General features: G+C 43.4%; 1 protein-coding gene and 1 long non-coding RNA gene across 4 annotated transcripts in view; one reads left to right on the top strand and one right to left on the bottom strand.

Annotated features, from left to right (window-relative positions):
• Acsm1 (acyl-CoA synthetase medium chain family member 1) overlaps window positions 1–14,586 on the top strand; it is a 39,031-nt gene that overhangs the window by 724 nt on the left and 23,721 nt on the right. For both annotated transcript variants that reach the window (XM_042282588.2, XM_042282586.2), the window contains one exon: window positions 9,930–10,091. The gene's annotated coding sequence lies outside the window, so the exon portion shown is untranslated. Of the gene's footprint in view, window positions 1–9,929; window positions 10,092–14,586 lie in introns of those variants that run through there.
• LOC107402309 (uncharacterized) lies at window positions 3,293–12,670 on the bottom strand. 2 transcript variants are annotated; one of them, XR_006074843.2, is made up of 4 exons: window positions 12,437–12,670; window positions 6,973–7,035; window positions 5,114–5,198; window positions 3,293–3,821 (listed from the first exon to the last, which is right to left on the bottom strand). It is a non-coding gene; the product is annotated as an uncharacterized LOC107402309 (long non-coding RNA). The 2 variants fall into 2 exon arrangements; XR_006074840.2 differs by lacking the exon at window positions 5,114–5,198.

The raw sequence follows: 14,586 nt of genomic DNA on the forward strand, positions 1-14,586 counted from the left end.
AGTATTTTAAGCTGTTTGGAAGGAGTCTGGTGGGAAGATCCACCTCAACTCCCTGCCCTTATCTCTTTCCCTAAACCCGCCCCTTCAAAGCCCGCCAAACACAGCTCCTCCCCCCAGAGAGGTTGAAGACCACTCCCACAGGGTATATAAGCTGCATCCAAGAAAACAGACACGTGGTTCTTCCAGTCTCTTGTCCCAGTCTCCTCTCTGAGAGGCCAGGGAATCACCCAGGAATGCTTTACCCATTAAATCTGGGTTTTTCCTGATTCAGTCTGATTTGGATTGCTGCGTCAGCGAAGAGGCCTATCAGGGTGCAAAAAAAGACCTATCATAAGCCATTACCCGTTGTCACCTAAAACTAATGTGCCAGCGTTTGGTGTCTCTTTCTGACAGTGTCAACAGGAAAGTGAATATGGAGGGGTCCAGTTGGTGGGAGGCAGAGTTGGTCTTCTTTCTCCTTAGTGGGACACGCTACCCGTGAGCTCCTTGCTGGAGCGCCCCCTGGCCTCCAAGAGAGTTCATTCTTTGTTCTCTGGCAGACTGGGTGGAACAGGGTCCTAGGAAATCCCGTGGATTGATTGACAAGCTAGTTCTGGGACGCTCCAGGGTCAGCCTGGGAACAGCGAGAGTAAACAGCATCAAGGCAGAATTTCCTAGAACTCGGTCTTTCCCTCAATGCTGCAGTCTTTTACGTAAGCCTACTGATTTCCAAGTTCTCCATTTCTTCCTTCATCACACAAAGATTTGAGTTGTCCGGGCAGGAGTGTGTGTGGATGGCCACCCTTACTGTGTTTCCAGGTAGGTTCTCAGGCAGTCAGACCAAGGAAAGGGAAAGAAAGTAGGCTCAAAGGCATTGGTTGACAGCTAATCTGACCACCAGGCGGCGCTCAAGTCCACACTTTCGTTTATTCAGCGGCCAACACGTGGGTTTTGGTTCTTGTTAATGCCCTGTGCCGTGAGGGTACTGTTTAACAAATAAGGCTGGTGATGTGGCTCAGTCAGTAAGCCTGATGGTGATCCCCAGAATCCACATAAAAGCTGGCTGGGGTACACACCTGTAACCCCAACACTCCTGTGACAAGACAGAAACAGTCAGGAGGATAGCCCTGAAGCTTACCAGCCAGCTAGCCTAGGGTATACTGCTTGGCAGAAACAAGAAAGACCCCGCCAGAACGAGGTGGAAAGCGAGAGCCCAGCCTGGAGAGTTGTCTTCTGACCCCCACACCCATGAGCAAGTAGTGGCACACACCTGGACAAGGGGGAAGTGCACTAATAATAAATCCAAAATTTTATATAAAATAAAGTTCCTTTTTCCCCGTGGAATTTAAGCTGGAGTTGTTAGAGGTGCCAGAGAGAACAGACAATAGAAAATTAAGGAAGAATTAATAAGCACTGGTAACATTCTGTGTTTCAAGCAATGAGATGGGGAATGTTTATGATAGTGACTTGTTTCACATCTTAACAAGCTGATTTTTTTGTTCCTGACACTCAAAACCAATTCTACCACCATTCCTAACCTTTGGGGGTCTCTGAGGAGGCCACTGGTGCTATGAGAGGTCACTGGGAAACACAGAAATGGGCTCCATTCCCTGATGTGTTTATACTGGCCTACAGAAAAGAGGGCGTCTTTTATCCCATATGAGTGATGTCTTAACCAAGAAGAGAAATCTGAACACAGATACAGGCAGACAAAAGGAAACACCATGTGGACATGAAGATGGCCATCCATCGACTAATGAGAGGGGCCTGGGACTGAGCCTGGCCTCACAGCTTCAGGAGGAATCCCTCATGCCAACACTGCTGGGTGTGGCTAAACTTCAGAGCTGTGAGACAATACGCCTGTGCTTTAAGTCTCTTAGCCCGTGTCTTTTCAGTATAGCACACTTAAAGCAGGATATGAGGACTAGAAGAGCAACCAAAGACAGTGGAAAATGTAATATAAAATCAGAATTTGCAACCATGGCCACCCTACATTTGTAAGCCTTTGAGGAGTTTGGGTTTAGTTTTTATTTAGCTTTAGTTTTAGTTTGAAGCTTTTCAGTGTTATTGAAGTATAACTGATAAATTGATATATTGTGTATATGCAGGATACATACATGGTATTTTAATAGAGATATACATTGTGGACTACCACAATCAAGCTAATTAGCATATATATAGTTATACATAGTTGCTCTGTGTGTGTGTGTGTGTATGGTGTGTGTGTGTGTGTGTGTGTGTGTGTGTGTGTGTGTGTGTGTGTGTTGAGACACTTCAGATCTGTTCTCTTTCCTTGAGTGTGTCAGTTGGGCTAAAATAAACTGACTGCAAATATGTGGGTTTATTTATAGGATGTCCAGTCTGTTCTACTCACATATGCATCGATTTTCAAGTCAGGATCATGTCTGCTTGATCACTAAATCACTGCAGTGTATTTTGAAGTCAGGTACTACAATGCTTTTGACTTTGCTATTTTTGCTCAAAATTGCTTTAGCTAGTCAGGGTCACATAAGTTGGTTAGAGTTTGATAAGTATTGTATTGAATCTTCACATCACTATATATACTATGAAAACTTTTTTCTTTTTTTATTATTAAGAAATTTTGCCGGGCGGTGGTGGCACACGCCTTTAGTCCCAGCACTCGGGAGGCAGAGCCAGGCGGATCTCTTGTGAGTTCGAGGCCAGCCTGGTCTACCAAGTGAGTTCCAGGAAAGGCAAAAAACTGCACAGAGAAACCCTGTCTCGAAAAACCAAAAAAAAAAAAAAAAAAGAAATTTTCTATTTATTTTACATACCAACCACAGATTCCCCCCCTCCTCCTCCCGCCCCCAGCCTTCCCCCCAACCCATCTCCCATTCTTTAACAATAATTTTTGGATTCATGAACCCAGGATATATTTTTATTTATCTGTATCTTCTTCCATTTACTCCATCAATATTTTACTGTGTATGTATATGGGTCTACTACCTCTGTAGTTAAATTGATTTTCAAGCATTTTACTTTATTCTTAAGCTACTATGAATGGTGTTATATTCTTTTTTTTCCTCCTTTTATTCCCTTTGCTTTATTTATACAATTTTGTTAATAGTACATATAAATACCACTGATTTTTGTAGTTTAAGTTTGTACTCTGTAGATTCCTGAAATTATTAGTTCTAGAACCATGGTGGGTGAGTCTCCATAATTTTCTATTGAAACCCCGCCATCGCCAGTGTTCATTTACCTGGCCTCTTCTTTGGGGGCCTCTGTGTTTCCCTGCCTGGTTTTGGCTAGGACTTCATTACTCTATTGAACAGAGACATGAAAGCATTCATGGAGTCTTTTCTTCATTACTTTATTGAATAGAGACACGAAAGCATCCATGGAGTCTTTTCTTCATTACTCTAGTGTGTGTTATTCTCTGCAATGCCCTTAAGTTACAAAAACCATGAACCATAATTTTATTGTGAATACAGTAAAATTCATAGCACCATGATGCTTTATTGATAGTAGTTGTCTACATCATCTTTCAAATTATGTGTAAATTCTCTCAGTTCATAAATTAATTTCTGCATGAATCAAATGATAGTGTCATACTTTAAAATTTCTGCCTATAAGATTGTCTCTGAAAAATGTTTATATTTCATTTCGTGGTAAAGGGCACAGCCATATCTGATGGGAACCGCAGAGGTCATAAAGCAAGCACGGCTGCTTGACAAAGATCCAGCAGAGCTGAGCCGCATGATGGGTGCCATGCCACCTTTGGTTTTCATCTGCACCTGTTGCACACTTGGGGGACTTTTAATATTTGTACAGTTTCTCTGCATACATGCACGCTGAGTTCAGACTGCCGTCAACCTGCACTGGAGAGAAAGTGGAGCTGAGATTTAGGGCTATTCCAGGATCCTCTGAGGAACAGAGGTTGGGAAGCCTCCCTGAAGAGTAAGCGGGCATATCATCGGCTCGGCCATAGTTTGGCAGAATTGCTGTCAGACCACAGCTTAGGGGGAGAGAATCGGGTCCTTTGAGTGTGCTCTACAACTGAAGTTGGTAAATGTGCCCCCAGAGTTGCATCCAGACAGGTCTTAGCTTTGTTGTATGCGGGGAGGATTGCTATTAGAGTAGAGACAAGCTTTGGGGCCAGTTCAGGAGCTACGGAGGAGCTAAGCTTAACAAACCTGCCCTGAGAACTAGCATGGACACACTTCCCTCTGCATCTGTATGCAATAATGACTTATCTCAAACAATAGCTGGCATGTGCTGGGGCTGAGTTAGGGTGTCTCTTCAGGATCTGCGATTCAGACCAAATGGGGCACACCTGCCTAATGCACTAATGCGTGTGACTCACTTCTGGTCTCTTGTCAAAGCTTTTGATATTAGGGCCAAAGCCGCAGAAGCATTCAGCCAAGGCCACAGGAGGATGGTGCAATTTCCAGGTCTAGAACCTGAGCCACGGCTTAACACTGGGTCAAAGTGTGTTCGCTGAAACCACCCTTCTAGAACATAGAGCTTCGGGGAGTCACAAACCTCAAGACTTCCACAGAAGAGCTTTTGTCTCCAGATTACCCCTGGGGACATGAAAGAGGGCTACCCAATGAACCACCCGGCTGAGGCCTAGCCTTCTGTCCATGCTCGTTGTCTCCTTGTGTTGTTTTCTGCTTTCTGCTTTTATAACTCTCTCCTCATTTTTAAACTATTCATTTTATGTCTTGTCCCTCCTGCTCTCTTCTTCCCTCTCCCTAGCTCCCTTACTCCTCCCTACCTTTTATCCCTTCTCCTCCCCCTTCCTCTCTCCATGTGTGTTTTGGGGGTGCACTTGGAAGCCAGAAGAGGGCATCAGATCCTCAGGAGCTGGAGTTACAGGCAATGAGAGGCACTTGACAACCTAGGAACCAAATCTGGTCTCTGCAAAGGCAGTGCACTGGGCCATCTCTCCAGCCGTCATCTCTAATTTTATTAAAAATAAATGTGATTATATGCCTAGGTGGTTTTCTTTTTACATTTCTCCTGTTTATACTTCTTTCTGATATTCTATGAGCCCAAAAATATTCATTTTTCACCAAAATCTGAGATCGTTTGGGCCATTATTTCTTTTTTATTTGCTTCCTTCTGGCCCTTAACTAATGCTTCCAAGGTCCACCGATGTTTCACTCACAGTTTCAAAGTTCTATTATTATTCTGAGTGGCCATCTCTTCTGAACTCATTTCGGGTTCACTGACTTGCTTTGATCATCTTGAATCTGCCAGAAAGTTCAATCAATTAATTTAAAGTAACAAGAGTTTTTTCAGTTAATGATTCCCAATTAAAAATTCTATTTCTCTGCTAAAAGTTCTTTTTGTTTCTCTTTAGCATTCTTTTTCTTCCAGTCCTTAAGAAGCCCTACAGCATTTATTAAAATGATTATCTACTACTCCCAATCTGGGTCATCAGTTTTACCCACTGATGCCCTGTTTTTCTTGAGACTGGGTCGCGTTTTTTAAGCTATTTTTTTTTTAATTTATGTCATTTCCACCCTTCCTTCTCCCCCACTAACTCCTCCATGCCCCCCTCAAATCCATGACCTCTCCTTTAATTACTGTTACATACACAGGCAGATGTACGTATACAGGCTCATTTTGTGGCGCCTGTGTGTGTTTAGGAATGATCATTTGAACTGAGTAACCTGTCAGGGGCTCCTCTCTGATTCTCCCTCTCTCCGCAGACCTTCATTCTCTACAGCTCTTTATCTAGGGATAGGACCTTGTAGGATTTCTCCCACCAACATTGGCATGTCAACAGATGTCATCATTATCCAGGTCTTGTTGAAGCAACCTTTGTGATTTCCTGGGTGTGGTGAGCCTGCCATATATGAAAGACCCCATCTCACAGGCGACATTCTGGTCCTCTGACTCTTCCAGTCTTTCTATCCCATCTCCAGCAGTCTCCCCTGAGCCTTGGGTGTGAGTGCTGTGCTGCAGATAGGTCGACTGGGGTTGGACACCCCAGTGCCTTGTTCTCTGCATTTTGACTGGGTGTGGATTTCTGTAATGGTCCCCATTTGCTTCACAAAGAAGCTTCTTTGAGGAAGGGTAAGAACTACTTATCTTTGGGAATAAAGATAAGCACTTCCAATGCAATTAGGAGTTAAACTGGTTTAGGAAATTGACCGAAGAGGGTTCTCCTCTCAGGCCTATGACCTTATCACCCACAGGCAGTTTGTTAGGTTCACAGTACTAGGCATGAATTCACGCCTACTGAGTAGGCTCAGTAGTAGAGTGCTAGCCCAGCATATGCAAGACCTTGGGTTCAGTCTCTAGCATTGCAGAGAGAGAGAGAGATTGTGTAACCTAATAAACTTGCCTGGGGATCAGAAGACAGAGCCAGCCACTAGATTAGACATAGAGGCCAGACAAGTGGTGGCACACACCCTTAATCCTGTCACTCGGGAGGCAGAGATCCATCTGGATCTCTGTGAATTCAAGGCTACACTGGAAACAGAGCCAGACAGTGGTAGCACACACCTTTAATGCCAGTACTGGGAAGCATGTGCCTTTAATGCCAGGAAGTGATGTCTGGGTGGAGAAAGGTATATAAGGCATGAAGAAACAGGAACTAAAGCAGTTCAGCTGAAACCCTTTTGAGTGAGGACTCAGAGGCTTTCAGTCAGAGGATTCGTGGAGTTGATGAGGTAATGGGTGTTTGCTGTGGCTTGCTCTGCTTCCCTGATCTTTCAGCTTTTACCCCAATATCTGGCTGTGGGTTTTTTTTTTTATTATAAGACATTCTTAGATTTGAACAACAGAGAGAGAGAGAGAGAGAGAGAGAGAGAGAGAGAGAGAGGGAGGGAGGGAAAAGGGAGGGAGGGAGGGAAGAAGAAGAAGAAGAAGAAGAAGAAGAAGAAGAAGAAGAAGAAGAAGAAGAAGAAGAAGAAGAAGAAGAAGAAGAAGAAGTGTTAAAAGTCACACAGAGCCATCAAAATAACTCAGTGGGTAAGGTTGCTTGTCATGCAAGCTTGATTACCTGAGTTTGATTACCTGAGCTTGTTTGATTCCGTATAAAAAGTCAAGATCTGGTGCCACACATCCATAATTCCAACACTGTTAAGGCAAGATGGAAGACAAAGACAAGAGAATTTCCTGGAAGCTTGAAGGCCAGTTATTCTAAAGTATACAGACTAGCAGAAAAACAAGAGATTCTGACTCAACACAATAGGAGAGAACTGACTCCTGATGTCTTCTGGCATGCACACACCCTCATTCACACATTTCATACACACACACACACACACACAGAGAGAGAGAGAGAGAGAGAGAGAGAGAGAGAGAGAGAGAGAGAGAGAGAGAGAGAGAGAATGAATTTTAAATTTAAATAATGAAAATTTAAAGTTTATAGGTCTCTAATACCAAAGGTATTAATGTGAAAAAAATCCTTGTTGAATTTTATGTCAACTCTGAGTGTGTTGCATGAGCACACCAAAATTTAAAAAAATCTGATCATTTCTTCTGTCTTCTTATTCTTATCTTAATAATTAAGAATCACAGCACTCTTAACACATGCCAGGCACTCTTCTAGGTAATGTGTATATAATTTTTAATTATCACAACAATCATATGGAATCAATTCTGCTGTTCTCATCTTCAGAAGAGGAAATAGAAACAGTTGTATAGTAAGTACAGAGGATCCATACAGAACTCTGACCTCAGCCATGTGCATCTAGTCTGAAGTTTCTTTGTAAAATGAGAGCTTCCATTTGAAAAGTGCTTCCTGTGTCCTGGGTGTTGGGAAGTGTCTTTCAAACCTTATTCCACATGAGATCTGAGGTGAATGAGGAAGTCACTGATGCCTTCTTATGGACACCACAAAGACCAAACTACAGGGAAATTTTATATCATTCCAGAGACAGTTTTTTCCAGATCTGGTGAATAAGATTGACCAGGCAATGGAAAGGCAATGAAAGTTTTTTCCATCCAACCAATACCCAGCTCCTTCCCTAGGTGAAATACCTTCCCTAGGTGAAAAAACTGAAATTGTAAATGGAGGCGCCTCAGACATAGTCGAAGCAGAAAATTATTGAGAGAATTCAACAAGAAAACTTAGCTTAGATAAAATAACATTCACGTCTTGTCCTGCCTTGTATAATGTCCTCTGTGACTGTAGGAGTGTTCTAGAATGGCTTCAACTTCTATGTCTTTGTGTACAGATCATGAACTGTTGTGTATATCATTGTAGAATACAAAGCCTGAGGTTTTTGTTTATTGTTTTTTTGCCTGTCTGACACAGGGCAGGAAACTATCTGGAGAGCATATTCCAAGTCATGACTGTATCTAAGAAATGCTCAGGATGTGTCTGTGATGATAAATCAATGGTTCTTTATAGGGTTATGGGAGTTGTTCTGTATAAAGGTCCAGGATGGAGATTCTACTAATACAATGTCATCTAGAAAGAAAGACAGATAGTGTCTCTGTCACTTTATGCTGTCATGCCTTTGTGCAGCTTCCAGCAGAGCTGAATCATAAGAGAGTGCAGATCAGTTAATATTCCCTTATATGCCCAAGTCCAGAAGTGATTGTGTTCACTATAGAACTCACTGTCTAGCACTTTAGTTCAGTAGCATTAGGCTAACTGCAGTCAGGGCTGAGGTAGAAGAGGAATATACACAAAATCTTCAGAATTGTGCTTTCTCTACTTCGGACCCACTTGTCATGGAGGCAGAGGGACAGAAACCTTCACAGTGCCACTAGCCTGCTAACTAGTGAAAGTTAGACTCATATTCAGACTGCCTGCCCCAAGGACCTGTCCTCTAGGCCATGTATTAGTGTGGTCACTCAGTAGACACCTGCTGGGTTCAGAATGCAGCATCTCTTGGGTTCTACTGACGCCCTTTCCACTTCACTCAGTGACTTTTGTACTTTTGCACTTTGGGTATTTAATGTGTAGCTTGCTGTGGGGCAGTTGCCTCACTCTGGCTTCTTATTTACCCTTCTCCTCCAATGTAAAGCCTACCTTGTGCTAAAAAAAATTCATCATAAATTAATCATCAAGGAAGCATATGGCCTGTCAGGCTTGCCCTCTGCTCTGTCTTCTTCAGTGGTAACTTTAAGCCAAGGCATTTTTATTCCAGATTCTACAGAGATTAGGAAGGTAAGAGTGCTGAGAAAGCCAGGCCAGAACCCTGGAGGTCCTCCAATCTCCAACACTGACCCCCAAACTGGAGTAATAAAAACGGACTACTCCAGGCACCATGTGGGATCACCTTCATTAAACAATCAATGCAACGGCAATATCCAGCCTGTATCTAAATTTCCAGGTCAGGTTCTCTACAGACATAGTTACATAATCCTTTCAACAATCTCACAGAACTAACCTTACAGTAACCTCCCCAACAGCATTAATTGATGAGCTGCCGCAATTCAAGGACGTAATGGCTTGCCCAGAGTTTCTTCTCACAAGTGGCAGACCCAGGACTTAAGTCCAAAACTTTGGAACTCCAAAGACCCTGCCTTCTGCCCATACATAAAATTGTTTCTCTTAATTAGAATCCCAAAGGAAACAGCCAACAGAGTCTACCCTGTGTGTTATGAGCCTCTCAAGAATTATCTCGTTAACACTGGCCTTCAAACAAATCCTTAGAATTTATCATTTTCATAAGTGAGGAATGGAGCAAGAGGATCATCCAGGAAGAGACGGGTGTTGCAAGCAGAGCTGAGGAGCACACCGATGTGATTGCTATGGCTCTGGACAATGGATCTTAGCTGTGAAGCTGTGTGGCCCTCCAGCTGTCGTATAGATAAAAAAGAAGGGTGCAGACTGAGAAAGGGGAGCAGGTTAGCTGCAGAGAACTTAGGAAGACTCCACCTTCCCTATACTGTTCCCACCTTGAGCAGCCCATAAACACTGGGAAGTGTCTACACAATCCTTTTCCTTAGCTGACCGCCCCTTCTAGAAGGCTGCACTGCTTTCTGCCCTCACCGAGCGTCTCCTCCCCTCACAGCATCATCCAATTCCTGAAGTTGTCTGCTAAACATTCTCCTCAGCCAGGGGCCAAGTTCAACAACTGTGTTCCAAGTCCTGGGAAGGACTACACACAACGAGCAGACTCTACAAGCACCTTTCCTAAGTAGATCCGGCCCACTTGTGTCCTCCACAGTACCAGGTAAGACAAAAAGACAAAGCCTCTCTCTGTCTCTCTGCCTCTCTCTGTCTCTCTGCCTCTCTCTGTCTCTGTCTCTGTCTCTGTCTCTCTCTCTCTCAAGTCTCTCCCTCCTCTTCTCCCTCCCCCTCTCCTCCTTCCTCTCCTTCTCTCCCTCTCCCCCCTCTGTCTGTGTGTATGTGTGTGCATGTACACACATGTGCACACACCTGCCTGCCTGTCTGTGTGTCTGTGTGCACTTACATATTCCACAAAAGCCTTAAACTTGAGAATCCAATTTTTAGTTCTGAGAATACCACCAAACAATTATGTGGCCTTGGTCAAGTCACTTAATTTCTCTGACATTTCCTTTCTTTAAGTACAATGTAAAGATGGGTGTGTTGGTGACAGGAAGACCTGGAAACATATATGAGCTGTGTTTAGCACAGTGGCTGGCTCATAGGAGGGAACTGATGTGTCTGGGAATGAGTAGACAAGAGACAGGAGGAGTCACTGAAGGAAAACTTCACTGTGCGGGGGCTGGTTCTCTTTCTTTCAAGTGAATAACTTTAATCTGGTAAAGCACTTGCTGAACAAGCCTGAGGACCTGAATTGGATCTCCAGTACCAACATAAAAGTCCAGGTAAGGTGCCCTATGGCATGTGCCTTATGCTGTCAACTGGACGTGAGCTAGACCATCTGGGAAGGAGGAAGGAACATCCACTGAGAAAATGCCTCCATCAGCCTGATCAGTAAGCAAGTCTGTGGGAGCAGTTTCATAGTTAATGATTGATGTAGGAGGACCCAACTCACTGTGGGTAGTGCCACCCCTGGGCATCTTGCCTGGTACTAAAAACAAGCTGAGAAAGCCATGAAGAACAAGCCAGCAGGCAACATTCTCCATGTTTCCCACTTCTGTTGTGTCCCTGCCCTGGCTTCCCTCAATGACTGAGCATGATCAGGACATCCAAGCTAAATAAACTCTTTCCTCTTCAAGCTACTTTGGGTCATGGTGTTTATCACAGCAATAGAAAGCAAACTGTCAACCCGATAATCCCAGTGCTGAGAACCAGAGACAAAAGGACCCCTGGAGTTGCCAACCAACCAGTCTAGCTAAATCAGGTTCAGTAAGAGACCTTGTCTCAAAACCTAAAGTGGAGAGGTATCAAGGAAAGCACTTGACATCACCCTCAGACCTCCACATGTGTGTACATGTAAACATGCACATGCACACACACACACACAGAGAGAGAGAGAGAGAGAGAGAGAGAGAGAGAGAGAGAGAGAGAGAGAGAGAGAGATATTCAGAATTGTTGGTAGTTAAAAGGTACATCAGCCTCAACATTTTTAAATTCTTAGTATGTCCCAGGCTCAATGCTGGCAAAGTATTTATGTCACTAATAATCATGGAAATCGGTGTGGTAGGTATAACCTATGTTCCTCAAATGAAAGAGACCAAAACCACAGAACTAGTAGGTGGTAAAATCAGAGCCAAAAGTAAAATACTGGCTCTGTGACTGAGTTTCCTACAACACATCAAACATGTCGATCAGTTAAGTAACATACTGTGTCCAAAGGTTTATTGAACACATTTGATTCCAGAGACTTCACAAGGTACTGCATCCACAAGCCTAGAATCCTGGCCCCAGCCCCCCTCAAATCCACATGGTCAAATTGCCTCCAGAATATGCTTTAAAAATTTCAAAACATTGGACTTTAAAATCATTTCATAATGTCTTCAGAGTATAACCTCTAAGAGGGCTGACCTTCCTCCAGTTGACAGGATCTAAAACCACATGGGAACCCTGATAATAAGTGTCTCATAAACAAGAGAGAACTTGTACTATGATTCAGACATTCTATAGACAAAATAGATTTTTCTCTTTTCCAGTTTCTATTTCCCGGCTTTTGGCAATGTAACAAGGGAAGAATCTAACATTATGTTGAAAACTTAGTGTCCGTCAACAAACACTATGCTGAATAGATAGAAATTCACCTCTATATAAAATAGTGTTAATATAATTGTTACTATGTAGATATAGAGCCATAGATAGTGATACATAGAGGTGCAATTTTTAGATATTGATACACAGTTACAGAAATAGGGCTATTAGAGAGAGATATCTGTGCACCTCCGAAGGACAGACAGAAATACATAGATACGGGTGACACTCAAAGCTGTGTCATGCACCGTGGTGCGTACTGTATCTGGGTGTTTCAGTGCAAAAGTTTCCATGCACCACTCCCCACTTCTTCCTTCTAACCCTGTTGCAGAGGTTAAGATGCTATTTATTTGGATCAGGCTTAATTACTCCATTCCCCTGGAGAAAGCATTAGCCATCAAGAGCTCCTACTTCTAGAGTACTTACTCATCTGTGCTGGGCCTTCAGAATGTCAGCCGGCCATCACCACATTGTTTAGGTCAATGGGTGCTGTTGGTCCATCTGTGTTTGAGAGGGGGGTTAAGTAAATTGCTCCAGGTTACAGAGATGGTGAATGGAGGTGCTGGAATTTGAACCTGTGCTGTCCGATTGCTAAAGGCTGGCCTCTTGGCCACCCAGAGCTGTCCTCGTCCAGGTACTCCCGTGTTTACCAGCTCCCAGACAAACATGAAATCAGAAGTGCAAACTGTTTGTAAGAGAGCATTATTTCTTCTCTGTTTGAACAAGAAGGTTGCCATGGAAAATTATCACAGACCGAGTGACTTGACAGAAATGTGTTTTCTCAAAGTTCTGAATATTGGAAGTCTAAGATCAATACTTGAGGCCTCTTTTCATGGCTTGTAGATGACTGTTTTCATGTTCACATAACATTTGCCTTCACATTGTGTCAGAATGCTAATCTTCCTTTTCATTTTTTTTTAACACTGCCTCCCTGTGTATCCCTGGCCAGCCTCAAACTCACAGAAAGATCTAACTATGTCTGCCTCCCAAGTTCTAGTATTAAAGGTGTGCACTACCAATGCCTGCTTCCCTTTTTAAAAAGTAGGCCAACCATGATGTATTCCAATGACCTCATATTTAACTCAATTACTTCTTGAAAGTACCTACCTCCAATTACAGTCACATTGAAAAGTATTGGGATCAGTACTCCCACATATACTTCAGGAAGGGGCACAGAATCAGCCCGTGATAAAGTGTTCTATATTTCCTCATTCAAGCTCACCCTTTTGTTTAAGTTAGTAGCCACTATTTGTTTATTTGACTATTTCTTTTGCAATGCTAGAGACTGGACCTATGGCCACATGCACAGACAGCTGTTCTATCCCTGAGCTATATGCCTAGCCCGTTTAGCTACATATTAAGTGGCTGTTTGCCCTGCCTGGGGGCGGAAAGGCTATTTAAGGAAGACCCTGAGATCATGCAGACATCTAGGTAGAAGTGTAGCCACTGAAGAAAGGATTAGCCACTGGGAGCCCACACCCAGCATCTGCCCCTGTAACACACTCACTTCCGAAGTGGAACTAAAGGATGAGGTGGTACCCAAGAAGCCAAGAACATTTTGTTGTCTTCAATTAAGACTATTCCATCCAGTCTTGAACATCTCATCTCAACCTCCAATTATGTGATCTTGCAAATACAGGGTTCAGGTTTGTTTTGTTTTGTTTTCAGATTGGAGAGGGAATCTTGCCATGTAGCCCAGGCTATGCTAAGATTGGTTTTATCATCTAGGCTGCCCTTGAACTCATGATCTTACGGAACTGTCAGTGGAGCTCCATTCTCTTATTGACTGTGATGGGCTGGGAACTGCTGCCCAGGACTTTGTCCTAGGGAGGATCTTGGAGCTGCACAGTATCAGCCCTAAGGAGCTGAGACACTAGCACTGTCTTCTCTGAGGATGGGTGTATGGCTGTAGGAATCCATACAGAAGTCCACAAAACCCAGGGAAAGCTCATAATAGAAGAAGGGCAGCGGGACAGGACTCTCGCTACCCTCATTTCCATGTCTCTGGGTATCAGCTTCATTTATTTCACATGATAGAAATCATAACCTCAGGAATTTTCCCCAACTTTTCACTTTATGGCTGTTCCAATAAGAGATAGTCTGAGCTACTCTTAGATACCAAACACACTGAAAGATATGCAGACAGACAGACAGACACGCACCCACATGCACGCGCGCACACACACACACAATTTTGAGAGAGATTGTGATTGCTCTAGCTTGTGTTTAAAATTCCCAGGGATGAATATTGAGCTTTTGACCCATCATCAGCTTTTGGGGATAGGATTTAGATGAATATATGGCAGTTTGTATGGAAACTACTAGTTTGGGCTTGACAGGAAGAAAGGTCTCCAGAGTAAAGATAACTTGTCCCATTGACAAGGTTTGCAAATGGTTTTGAACAGGGTTTGCAAATGGGATGGCCACATGGCTACCACCCAGGAATCAAATCAGAGGGAGATGTAAGAGAACTCCAGGAATGTGTCCCAAGCAAATGTAGCAGTTACAGTCATTCACTGGCATTTTGCACCTTGTGGTCCTTCAACTGGGTAGAAAAATCCCCATCTGAAGCAAGA

Source organism: Peromyscus maniculatus, chromosome 1 (assembly GCF_049852395.1).
Source record: "Peromyscus maniculatus bairdii isolate BWxNUB_F1_BW_parent chromosome 1, HU_Pman_BW_mat_3.1, whole genome shotgun sequence".
NCBI classification, from domain to species: Eukaryota; Metazoa; Chordata; class Mammalia; order Rodentia; family Cricetidae; genus Peromyscus; species Peromyscus maniculatus.